This window comes from Schistocerca nitens, chromosome 1 (genome assembly GCF_023898315.1).
Source record: "Schistocerca nitens isolate TAMUIC-IGC-003100 chromosome 1, iqSchNite1.1, whole genome shotgun sequence".
NCBI lineage: Eukaryota > Metazoa > Arthropoda > Insecta > Orthoptera > Acrididae > Schistocerca > Schistocerca nitens.
The window spans coordinates 172,162,822-172,175,293 of record NC_064614.1 but is presented as its reverse complement, the minus strand read 5'-3'; the positions used below and the strand labels follow the sequence as shown (position 1 = coordinate 172,175,293).

Below are 12,472 nucleotides of genomic sequence, written 5' to 3'. Positions count from 1 at the left end.
TTAGTCAAGTGAAATTCATGAGGTATTAGTTCTGGAAGAATGAATCTAGACTGCATAGTATTGAACCAGGGATCGATATTCCCCTGTATGCTCTACAAAAGCATAACAAGCTACAGTGTACATTCTTCGTCTGTGACCATTCATTTCAAGAAGGATATGAAGGATATCACTGTAGCTTTCCGGTGATGTAAGCTGAACATTTTATTTACTCTATGTGGGTTCACATCTGAAAGAGTGTGGAGTTTGTCAATAATCAAAAAATGGAAAATCCAGGATGGAATGTAACAATATTGTGATACGAAAGGTTGCTTCTCATCATATAAGGGAGATGCTGAGTTGCAGATAGGTACAAAAAAAAAACACTGTCACAAATAATGGCTTTCGGCCAGTAATGCTTTCATCAGAATTAGATGGCAAACACACACATACACACTCACGCAAACACAACTCACACACACACATGACTGCAGGCTCAGGCAACTGAGGCCACACTGCGAGCAGCAGCACTGGTGCATGATGGGTGTGGTGACTGGGTGGGGGTAAGGAGGAGGCTGGGGTGGGGAAGGGGAGGGATAGTAGTGTAGGGGTGGTGGACAGTGACGTGCTGGTGAGGAACGCGCAGGGACGAGGTGGGAAGAGGGTAGGGCAGCTACGTGTAATCAGGAGGTCGATGGAGGGAGCAGAGAGGTGGGCAGGGGGGAGGGGTTGTAGCAGAAAAGGAGATAATTAAAAAGACTGGGTGCAATGGAGGAATGAGCATGTAGTGCTGGAAAGGGAACAGGGAAGGGGCTGGATGGGAGAGGACACTGACTAACGAAGGCTGAGGCCAGGAAGGTTATGGTAATGTAGGATATCTTGCAAGGAGCGACTGAATTACATTTTCTGCCAGGGTTTTGGCTACCTCTCATCATGCCCCAAAATGAGAAATTTCCTACCTACTATCCTTTCCACCCATCCCACAGTGCTATTCTGCCATCCACTGAGTCTACACAATATACTCATACATCCCTACACAATCCCTGCTCCCAACCCCTTACCTCTTGTCTCATACCCCTGGAATAGACCTAGACGCAAGGCCTGCCCACTACATCCTCCCACCACCACCTACTCCAGTCCGGTCACAAATATCACCTATCCCATCAAAGGCAGGGCTACCTGTGAAACCAGTCATGTGATCTACAAGCTAAGCTGCAACCACTGTGCATTCTATGGGACACGACAACCAACAAGCTGTCTGTTCACATGAATGGCCACTGACAAACTGTGGCCAAGAAACAAGTGGACCACCCTGTTGCTGAACATGCTGCCAAACATGATATCCTTCATTTCAATAACTGCTTCACAGACTGCTGCGATATTGATCCTTCCCACTAACACCAGCTTTTCTGAATTGTGCAGGTGGGAACTTTCCTTAGAATATGTTCTATATTCCCTTCATTAGTCATTGTCCTCCCAGCCCCTTCTCTGTTCCCATTCCAGCATTCCAGCACTACACAGCCCTCATTCCTCCATCGCACTCAGTCCTTTTGATTCTCTCCTTTTCCGCTATCCCCCTCTCCACCTCTCCGCTCCCTTCGTCAACCTAACCTCCCGACATAGCTGCCCTGCCCTCTTTCCACCTCGTCCCTGTGTGCTCCCCAACAGCACGTCACTGTCTGCCAACCCTACCCTATTATTCCTCCCCCTCCCCGCCCCAGCCTCCTCCTTACCCCCACCCAGTCACCACTCACATCATGCACAAGTGCTGCTGCTCGCAGTGTGGCCTCAGTTGCCAAGACTACAGTCATGCGTGTGTGAGTTGCGTTTGCGTGAGTGTGTATATGTGTGTTGGCTGTCTAGTTCTGATGAAGGCCTTACTGGCCTAAAGCTATTATTTGTGACAGTGCTTTTGTAGTGCCTTCTCTATATGGTGAGTAGCAACTTTCCTTTTCACAATGAAGTTAGTCAATAATTACTTATCTTGCAGTGATTTTTATTTGTTTGCATCTGATAAATGGCAAAATACTTATTTCATGCTACCAATCTTCTGCAGGTTTCTACAATTAGCTGGATGTTCATTATCTTTAATGACAATGATAATTATGAGTACGAGAGCATGTTACCTTTACTTTTTAATGACCAACAGCTTACTTTGAAATAATTAAAGTTTCACTTCATGTTTGAATTCATACAGACAAATTTTTGCATTAAGAAACTTACTAACACATTTTCAGATTTTATTACACTGTGATGTAAAGATTCTAAAATGGAATAAATTTAATTTGAAAAAATAAAGTTATTTCTGCATAACAACCTCTACAAACTCCATAGTAGAAGTTCCTATTTGTAAGGCTGTTTATATGGTTTTGCTGCAATGTTAAATATAAAATTAAGGTCATTTACCATAGTGATACTACAAACTGGATAACAATCAACTATCCAAATGGACGGTATGAATTCTTAGATGCTTTGTCCTCACTTCAAATAAATAATTGTCACACTTGATATAGTAACAAATTAAAATAAAAAATGAAGACAATATATCAGATAACTATATCTAAAATGCTACACGTCTTTTACAGAAATGGGAACTAAATTTATGATAATATTTTGAGCAAAGGAAACTGCTAATGAAGAGTAAAAAATATAAAAAGTTTTATATATTATTTTTATCTATTTACTCCTCTGCTGGTGTAAAAGAATAATACAGTGCTTGTAAAATCCATTAGTTTACTCCAATATGCAGATGAAAGAATGGCCCAATGTAGTAATAGTGGATTACTGATAAAAGACAGCAAATAGAAAGAAGGAAAGCATAGAGTGTTATTGAGTACATGGTGTATCAGGTAATCCTGATTTAATAGTCTTAGTGTTTAATGGTTAAATATCACACTATAAATCAAAACCTTTGTGATTAAACCTCCATTTGCTCCACATTTTCTGCATTCTTCATACTTTCACCTCAACAAAGGGCTTCTGTATGCCAAGAATACCAAGCTGCACTGACATCTGAATTCTACTGCACACTGTAATTCCATTATGAATGAAACACTCACAACACTGATGTAATATCTACAATTAATTCATAATGTATAAAATATTCTACAAAGAACCAACAGAACAGTCAATCAATACTGTAATTCCATCTGTAAGTGGCAGGGTCAACTATTTCTCAGATCAGAGGAAGGCAAAGGCACACTATTGCTAATAGCACCATGTCAAGTAAAGCACTGTGGTAACCAAATCCACTTACAGATTAATGACTGCTTTGCTCTTATCAAACACATTTTCATTTTCTTCAAGATATGTTCCACATGTCTTCTGTCAGGAAAATTAACACAAACAAAAGGCTCCAAATATACTAATTACATCTGTCACATTCCACATTGGTATTTTCACTTCCTATGGCTGAGTAACTTCAGCAAGTTTGCTTCCCAAGTACATTCTTGTTAGTTATTTTCATTATACATTTGTCATCAACTATTATTGACTGTTAGAATAAGTATTAAAGCTGTAATGCAATTCTGGAAGACTATTACATGAAACCCTTCATTTGGAACCTACTACCAACAACAAAAGAACTGCAATAAAATTTCTGATTTATGAGAAGGCCTGCATGGGCGTTCCAGTGATAGCAGAAGACTGAATGACCTGCAAAGAAAGAAATGTTGCACGAAGACTTTCTCCAAACCCCCCTCTGCATTACATTCTTTCAGCAATAGGAATCCTTGTTGCACCTGCATATTTTCTACAACTACGTACACATCTACATGATTACCCTGCAGTTCACAATTAAGTGCCTGGCAGAGGGTTCATTGAACCACCTTCAAGCTACTTCTCTACCGTACCACCCTCAACCAGGGCACTGGAAAAAAGAACACTTTAATCTTTCCGTGTGCTCTCTGTTTCTCTTATTTTATTATGATGACCAATTCTCCCTATGTAGGTGTGTGCTAACAAAACATTTTCATACTCTGAGGAGAAAGTTAGTGATTGAAATTTATGACTGCCAATTCACGTATCATACCTGTGGCACTGTCTCCCCTATTTTGTGATAATACAAAATGAGCTTCCTTTCTTTGAACTTTTTTGCTGTACTCTGTCAGTCCTATCTTATGTGGATCCCACACTGTACGCCAAGACTCCAGAAAAGGGCAGACAAGCAGCATAAGCAGCCTCTTGAGCACACCCATTACAGTTTCTAAATGTTCTACCAATAATTTGTAGTCTTTGATTTGATTTCCCCACAACATTATCAACGTGATCATTCCAATTTAAGTTATTCATAATTGTAATACCTAAGTATTTAGTTTTGTTTACACACTTTAGATTTATGTGACTTATCATGTAACTGAAATTTAGTGGATTCATTTTAGTGCTCATGTGGATGACTTCGCACTTTTCATGATTTAGAGTCAATTGCCATTTCTTGCACCATACAGGTATCTTGTCTAAATCATTTTGCAAATTCGTTTTGATCATCAAATAACTTTACAACATGGTAAATGACAGCATCATCTGAAAACAGTCTAAGAAGGTTGCTCAGACTGTCACCAAAATCATTTAAGTAGATCAGGACAACAGAAGTCCTATAACGCTTTCTTGGGAAACATCAGATATTACTTCTCTTTAACTCAATGAATTTCCTTCAGTTATTATGAACTGTGACCTTTCTGAGATGAAATCACAAATCTAGTCACACAACTGAGATGATACTCCAAAAATATGGAATCAATTTTATGTTCTCTGTCAATAGCACTCATTACTTCGTGACGATAGAGAATAGTTCTGTTTCACAAGAACAATATTTTCTCAAACTGTGTTGGCTACTTGGCAATAAATTGTTTTCTTTGAGATGATTCATAATGTTTGAGCATAGCATCAGTTCCAAAATTTTACTGAAAATCAACATTAGTGACGTGGGTCTGTAATTCAGCGGATTACTCCTATTTCTTTTCTTGGATATTGGTGTGGCTTGTACAACTTCCCAGTCTTTGGGTATGGAACTTGCTATGAGTGAGTGGTTCTATATGGTTGATAAGTAAGGAGCTATTGCATCAGCATACTCTGAAAGGAACCTGACTGGTACACAATCTGGACTGGAAGACTTGCTGCACCAAGGATATATGCTTCTACGTTACTCATATTGGCAGTTGTTCTGGATTTCAATTCTATAGTATTTTCTTTGTCTTCTTTTGTGGAGGAATTTCATAAAACTGTGTTTAATAATATTGCTTTACTGGCACTGTCATCAATAACAAGACCATTGTTATCATGCAGTGAAGGTATTGATTGTGTCTTGCCACTAGTGTGCTTTACATTCAACCAGAACCTCTTTGGATTTTTCACCAGATTTTGAGACATAGTTTCACTGTGGAAACTATTAAAACATCTTGCACTGAAATTTGCACTAAATTTTGAACTTCTGTAAAACATTTCCAGTCTTCGGGATTTTGCATTCTTTTAAATTTGGCATGCTTCCTTTGTTGCTTCTGTAATAGTGCTCTGACCTGGTTTTCATACTGTGGAGGACCAGCACAATCTCTTATTAATTTATTCAATATATATCTGTCGGTTGCCGTCATTACTATTTCTTTGAATTTAAACCACATCTGATCTATGCTTACACAGTCATGTCATTTAACTACCTATCATTAGTTCATCATCTGAGTCTTTCTTTAGCTCTTGATATACAAAAAATACTTCCATTTACTATCCCTTCACCAAGCTATGTGAAATAAAACTTCGTTTTATTTTCGTTACAATAATATTATACAAAGGCAAGTTACCACTCACCATCTAGCGGAGATGCTGAGTCACAGATAGGCACAATGAAAAGACAGTCACAAATAAGCTTTTGGCCAACAAGGCCTCTGCTGATAAAGGTCTTGTTGGCTGAAAGCCCATTTGTGACAGTCTATTTGTTGTGCCTACCTGCAACCCAGCATTTCCACTATATGGTGAGTGGCAACTTTCCTTTTCATAATTTTTTTACATTCCATTCGAATTTTCCACTGTTTGATAATTTTAATTATAGAGATAATTACTCTACCAGTAATTTCAAAAGTGCTTTTCTCTTTTGATTGCAGAGAAACCTTCTGTCTTTTAGTGCTTGCTGAATCAATGGGCTATTTCTCACTGCCACAATTCAGTCTCATAACACAAACAGACTGTTAAAATTTCATTTTGGGCACTATCTTTCATCTTCAACTGCAATAAATACAATAAAATGTAAAGCAGTTCTAAGATATCATTGTTAATTTGCACTATTTTCTTTTCAAGATGTGCATTGTTGTTGTTGTTATCTCCAGTTCAAAAACTGGTGCAAGTATCTTTATAACTATATAACTATTGCAACTTACATCAACTTGAACCTGCTTACTGAAGTTAAGCCTTGGTCTTCCTCTTTGTACTCCCACACTATCCTCCATCACCAAACTGACCATTCGCTGATGCCTCAGTATGAGTCTATCAACCAATCCCTAGTTTTAGTCCAGTTGTGCCAAAAATTGCCTTTTCAATAATTTGATTCAATACCTCTTCATCAGTTATTTGATCTATCCACCTAATCTCCAGCATTCTTCTGTAATCACACATTTCAAAAGCTTCCATTCTCTTCTTGTGTGAACTGCTTACCATCCACATTTCACTTTCCTTTTAGGCCACATTCCATACACATATCTTCAGAAAAGAATTACTAACAATTAAATTTATATGTTAACAAATTCCTCTTTTTTGGAAATTATTTTCTTGCTGTTGCCAGTCTGTGTTTCATTTCCCCTCTACTTTGGCAATCATCAATTATTTTGCTGCTTGAATAGCAAACCTCGTCCACTACTTTTAGTGTCTCATTTCCTAATACTCCCCTCAGGACATCCGATTTAATATGGCTACATTCCATTACATTTGTTTTAATTTTGCTGACATTGATCTTATAACCTGTTTTCAAGACACTATCCATCCCATTTAACTCCTCTTTCATTTCTTTCGCTATCACTGACAGAATTAAATGTCCTCAGCAAACTTCCAAGTTTTAATTTCTTTCCCGTGAACTTTAATTTTTTTATTTATTTCTCCTTGGTACCCTACACAGCTTGCTCAATGTACAGACTGAATAACATCAGGGATAAGCTACAACCCCATCTCACTCCTTTCTGAACCACAGCTTGCCTTTAATACTCTTAGACTCATAGAACAGCAGTCTGGTTTCTGTACAAGCTGAAAATACCCTTTCACTCCCTTCATTATATCCCTGTTATCTTTAGAATTTCAAGGAGTGTATTCCAGTCAACATTCTTAAAAGCTTTCTCTGAATCTACAAATGCTATAAACATAGGTTTGCCCTTCCTTAACCTATCTTGTAATATAAGTCAATGGTCAGTACTGTCTCACGAGTTCTTACATTTTTCCAGAATCCATATTTATCTTCCCCAAGTTGGCTTCCACCAGTTTTTCCATTCTTGTGTAAACAATTCATGTCAGTATTTTGGGATCATGACTGATGGCACAATTGTCAGCACCTGCCTTCTTTGGAGTTCAATTCTTTGTGAAGTGTGTGGGCATTTTCCCTGTCTCATAAGTCTTGCACACCATGTGGAATAGTTTTGATACAGCTGGCTCTCCTAAGGAACTCAGTAATTCTGACAAAATGTCATCTACTCTAGGCTTCTCATTGGGTTGTGAGTCACAATTGGATAGCTGTTCAGTAGAGCACTTGCCCAAGAAGGACAAAGATCCCAGGCTTGGATTCTTATCTAGCACACAGTTTTAATCTTTTACTCTTCCATTAAGTTTCAAATTATCACACATTCTAATGGAGAGAAAAAATTCATTAAAACTTTTTTGGGGACTTGAATCAATTGAACTTCATGTTTCGCATTTATTGTTTTCCCTCTTGTGTTAGTAAATTTTTATGGTAATTGTTTGTGAGTTTTCAGGAGGTACAGCATACACTTACTGACTATGCTATTGCATCATTGTGTATGTGTTTCCAAAGAGTTAGAAGTTCTGATTTAAAACTTAGCTTAGGGTTGGTATGTCTTTCTTTGAAAATATGCAGCCCAGATGATTTTTCCAATAATAAAGGTCTGACACATTCCATCTGAGAGTAACTAATATACATATAAATCTATATATATACTCTGAATATAATAGAAAGAAACATTCCACATGGGAAAAGTATATTAAAAACAAAGATGCTGTGACTTACCAAACGAGAAAGTGCTGGTAGATAGACACAATAAAAAACACACAAACACACATACAAATTTCAAGCTTTCACAACCCACAGTTGCTTCATCAGAAAAGAGGGAAGGACAGGGAAAGACGAAAGGATGTGGGTTTTAAGGGAGAGGGTAAGGAGTCATTCCAATCCCGGGAGCGGAAAGACTTACCTTAGGGGGAAAAAGGGACACGTATACACTCACACACACACACACATATCCATCCGCACATATACAAACACAGGCAGACATATGTAAAGGTAAAGAGTTTGGGCAGAGATGTCAGTCGAGGCGGAAGTACAGAGGCAAGATGTTGTTGAGTAACAAGTGATGTACGAGGGGCGGCAACTTGAAATTAGTGGAGGTTGAGGACTGGTACATATATACTCTCAATTATTGACAGAATAATTTAATTGGATGGATAAAAAATCTACTAAGTGGCAGCAGAACACACACAGTCCCTAACAATCAGTCTTTCCTCCTCACACCGTCCAGCAAGTCTCTCCTGACCCGTGGTTCTGGGTGTCTTTCCCAAAATCTACCCCTTTCCTAGACCTCACTGGGCCTTTTCCTCCACCCCTCTTCCTTTCCCTTCAACCCTTCTGCCTGAAGAAGGAGCCACTGGCTCCAAAAGCTTGCCTAATTATAAGCTCCTTTTACATGTGTCTTCTGCCGCTGCTTTGTGAGTAGATTTTTTATCTATCCAATTAAATTACATACATATTCTGCAAGCCATGGTACATTGCATGGTAGCATCTACCTTGCAATTAACAGTTTTCATCGTACTGAATTTGCGTATTGAGCAGAAACGACTGCCTGTACACCATGTTGCACTCCAGTCTCTCTTTATCTTATTCTAAAACCCTATATGAAATACACAGTGATGGCAGCAAAATGGTTGCAAAGTATTCCTCAAATACAAGTTATCTAAATTTACAGTTCAGGGTTTTACAAGAATTCCCATTTAAGTTCCCAGAGCATTACAGTTACACCACACCCATTTGGACTATGCTCTCCAATCCTAGCAGTATGTGTTTTAATTTCTTTGATTCTATTGTCATGCTTAATTGAGAAGTGGCCTGAAAACTGAAATTATCTAGGCATCCTATACAGTGTAGATGGGGACCAGAGAGGTCTCAGCATGTTGTATTGATCCCCCCAACCAACAAGTACAAGTTGCTTCTTTCACTGAAACTGAAACTGAGGCAGTGGGACTCACTTCACCTATTTTGGCAAAATCTGTTTTGTTCAGTGTCAAGAGGAGGCAAAAGCAAAAGGGAAGGGGTCTATCAATTGTGGGCTGTTCACATGTATGGCAAATGCCTTGGCTTCTCATTCAACATGTTGAAGGGGCTATTCTGGCAGCTATTAAGGGAACAGGGTGCAGGCAGCTGCAGATTGTGGTGCATGTTAGAACAAATGCTTCCTATTGTCTGGAGTCCATGGTCATACTTGGGTCATTCCAATGACTGGTTGAGAAGACCAGCCCTGTGCATTGAGTTCCAACAATGCTCACAATTTGCAGCATTTTCCATAGAACGGACTGTGGCCCCGTGGTTCTGAGTTGAGTGGAAGGACAACCAGAGGCTTCAAAAGTTCTGTGTCAAGCTAGACTGCAACTTCCTGGATGTGTGCCATAGGCTTGAGAACTGCAGGGTGCCCCGAAATGGATCACGTGTGTACTACATATCATAGACTGCTCCCCTGGTAGCTGACTGTGCATGGAGTGCACACAGGGACTTTTTAGATAAGGCAACTCTCCATCCAATACAGTTAAATGATAGTTGTAGGAAATTCATACATATCAGTGTGAAATGGAAAGAAATGTCTCCCACAGGTGAGAGTATTAAAATACTAGTGGTTAACTGCCGAAGCACTCACAACAAAATGCCAGAGTTCAAAGCACTCCTGAAACGCAATGAAGCTCACATAGGTACAGAAAGCTGATTGAAACCTGAAATTGATAGCAGTGAGATTTTTGGGGAAAATAAGTGTATATGAAAATGATAGGCTAATGGGGAATGGAGTGGTGTATTTGTTGCAGTAGACAAGAAACTCAAATCCATCAACAGAAATTGAAGCTACAAGTGAAACTGTTTGGGCAGGACTCGATATCATGGGCGAGCATAAAGTGGTAAGTGGATCCTTCTATTGCCCACCAGAGTCATCTCTTGATATAACTGAAAACTTTAGAAAAACCTCATTTCACTTGTATGTAAGTTCCCCAGTCGTACTGTAATCATCAGTGGAGACTTTAATCATCCAACAACCAATTAGGAAAATTACAGTTTTGTCAGAGGTGTACATGATAAGACATCCTGTGAAACATTACTAAATGTCTCCTCTGAAACCTACATAGAACAGATAGTTTGGAACCCCACTCATGATGAAGATATACTAGATCTAATGGCTACCAATAGACCTGACCTCTTTGAGGGATGCCCACATCGAAAGTGGTATCAGTGTTTATAGTGCTGTTACAGCAACAATAACTACTAAAGTATGAAGGGCAACCAAAAGAAGCAGAAAGATATATATATAGAGGGAAACATTCCACGTGGGAAAAATAGATCTAAAAACAAAGATGATGTGACTTACCGAACGAAAGTGCTGGCATGTTGATAGACACACAAACAAACACTTCTGTGGCTTGTGTCTGTGTATGTGTGGTTGGATATGGGTGTGTGTGCGAGTGTATACCTGTCCTTTCTTCCCCCTAAGGTAAGTCTTTCCACTTCCGGTATTGGAATGACTCCTTACCCTCTCCCTTAAAACCCACATCCTTTCGTCTTTCCCTCTCCTTCCCTCCTTCCTGATGAGGCAACAGTTTGTTGCGAAAGCTTGAATTTTGTGTGTATGATTGTGTTTGTTTGTGTGTCTATCGACCTGCCAGAACTTTTGTTCGGTAAGTCACATCATCTTTGTTTATATATATATATATATATATATATATATATATATATATATATATATATATATATATATATATATATATATATATATATATATATAAAAAGAAAGATGATGAGACTTACCAAACAAAAGCGCTGGCAGGTCGATAGACACACAAACAAACACAAATATACACACAAAATTCAAGCTTTCGCAACAAACTGTTGCCTCATCAGGAAAGAGGGGAAGGAGAGGGAAAGACGAAAGGATGTGGGTTTTAAGGGAGAGGGTAAGGAGTCATTCCAATCCCGAGAGCGGAAAGACTCACCTTAGGGGGAAAAAAAGACAGGTATACACTCGCACACACACACATATCCATCCGCACATACACAGACACAAGCAAACATTTGTAAAGGCAAAGAGTTTGGGCAGAGATGTCAGTCGAGGCGGAAGTACAGAGGCAAAGATGTTGTTGAAAGACAGGTGAGGTTGATGCCCACTGGGACCACAATTAACACTGACAGGTACTGTGAGACTCTGAAAAACTCGAACAGGCAATTCAGAAATGGAGAAGAGTAATGTTGAGCAAGGGCGTACACATTCTCCATGACAACGCACGCCCACACATCACTCGGCAAACTGTTGCTCTCCTGCAACAGTTTCAGTGGAACATAATCACCCATCCACCCTGACTTGGCGGCCAGTGACTATCACCTGTTCCCTAGGTTAAAAGAACATTTGACCGGAAAGCAATTCAGCTCTGATGACGAGGTGAAAGAAGAGGTTCATAACTTTCTGAACAGCATGGCAGTGAGCTGGTATGACATGGGCATACAAAAATTGCCACAGCGTCAACAAAAATGCATTGACAGAAATGGTGATTATGTCAAAAAATAGCTAAATGTTGAAGTTGTAAACTGATGTAAACCATTGTAGAAATAAACAGGTCTATGTACTTATAGAAAAATAGGAGAATATACTTTCAGGATTATCCTTGTACAAAAATTGGTAGTGTAATATCTCAAAGAGGAACTTGAATCTTTCAGCATAGGGCAGGGGCATGTAGAGGAAGTAAGGCTCAAGTTTAAAATAATATTTCATCATGCCCTGAATAGATGTGTACCCAGCAGAACAGTTCATAATGGGAGGGACCCTCCATGGTATACAGTCACAATGAAGGAACTTCTAAAGAAACAGAGACTACTACATAATAGCTGTAAAACAAAGCATAGGACTATTCATAGAGAGATGCTGCATAAAACACATTTGGCTGTTGAGAGGGCAATGCATGAAGCCTTCAGTGACTACCACAGCAGAATATTGTCAAATGATATTTCACAAAACCAAAGAAATCATGGTCGCATGCAAAGGGTTTTAGT

General features: G+C 39.1%; 1 protein-coding gene across 1 annotated transcript in view; it reads right to left on the bottom strand.

The window, feature by feature from the left end:
- LOC126244783 (serine/threonine-protein phosphatase 6 regulatory ankyrin repeat subunit B-like) overlaps positions 1-12,472 on the bottom strand; it is a 285,876-nt gene that overhangs the window by 243,004 nt on the left and 30,400 nt on the right. The window lies entirely within an intron of this gene.